Source organism: Vombatus ursinus, unplaced genomic scaffold, assembly GCF_900497805.2.
Source record: "Vombatus ursinus unplaced genomic scaffold, bare-nosed wombat genome assembly UNPS02013645.1, whole genome shotgun sequence".
Classification (NCBI taxonomy): domain Eukaryota; kingdom Metazoa; phylum Chordata; class Mammalia; order Diprotodontia; family Vombatidae; genus Vombatus; species Vombatus ursinus.
The window spans coordinates 1-947 of record NW_020953423.1 but is presented as its reverse complement, the minus strand read 5'-3'; the positions used below and the strand labels follow the sequence as shown (position 1 = coordinate 947).

Here is a 947-nt window from a genome sequence, read left to right as displayed (position 1 = left end):
TAGCTGTGTGACCCTGGGCACTACTTCCAATTTAGATGAGATGCTGGTTAGAGCCTCAGCATATGTTACAAAGATAGCAGAAGACAGATTAAGCTAATCCAGATAATGAATCAATTATAACATTTATATATTAGGAGCCTGTAGAGTTTCCATTTGTAGGGGAGACTTATGTGTATAGAGGTAGCTGGTTAAGATTTGTTTCCAGCCGGAGTGTAGTGTGGCAAAGGCATCAGGTTAAGTGTCCAAGACCCATCTTGGTTATTCACTCCCATCTTTGTGTCCTGGGTAGATGGCTGGCGTATCCCTCCTGCACAGACACTTTGCCATTTTGTCCCGGATCTCCTTCATCTTAATTCCATAGATAATAGGGTTGAACAAGGAGGGCATGAGTAGGTATAGATTAGCGAGAAGGATGTGTACATGAGGAGGGATAATGGGTCCTATGCGGTGGGTAAGGAAGGAGAAAAGTGCAGATAGATAGCTGATGAGGATTACAAAGAAGTGGGCTCAACAGGTATTGAGCACCTTCAAAATATCATGTTGGGATGAAAGGTACAACACAGCATGTAAGATCAGTACATAGGAGACTCCAATAAGCAGGAGATCAAGTCCTATCACCAGGAGGATTACAAACAATCCATAAACATGGTTGTGCTTGGTATAACTACAAGTCATCTTCACATCAGTCATATGGTCACAGTAGGCATGAGGAATGCCTGTCCTGCAGAAGGTCAGCCTGTGGAGCAGTAATGGCATGGGCAAGATGAGAACTACTCCTTTGGCAAGGGCTGCCAGGGCTAGCTTCACAGCCAGGGTGTGGTTCAGGATGGTACTATAACGGAGTGATTCACAACCTGCCACATAGCGGTCAAAGACCCTTGCCACAAGGAGGGCTGAACACACTACAGATGAACAATGGATGAAAAACATCTGAACAAGGCATCCTT

General features: G+C 44.8%; 1 pseudogene; it reads right to left on the bottom strand.

Moving 5' to 3' along the window:
* Positions 1 to 258: 258 nt before the first annotated feature.
* LOC114040571 lies at positions 259 to 930 on the bottom strand (annotated as a pseudogene).
* Positions 931 to 947: the final 17 nt, after the last annotated feature.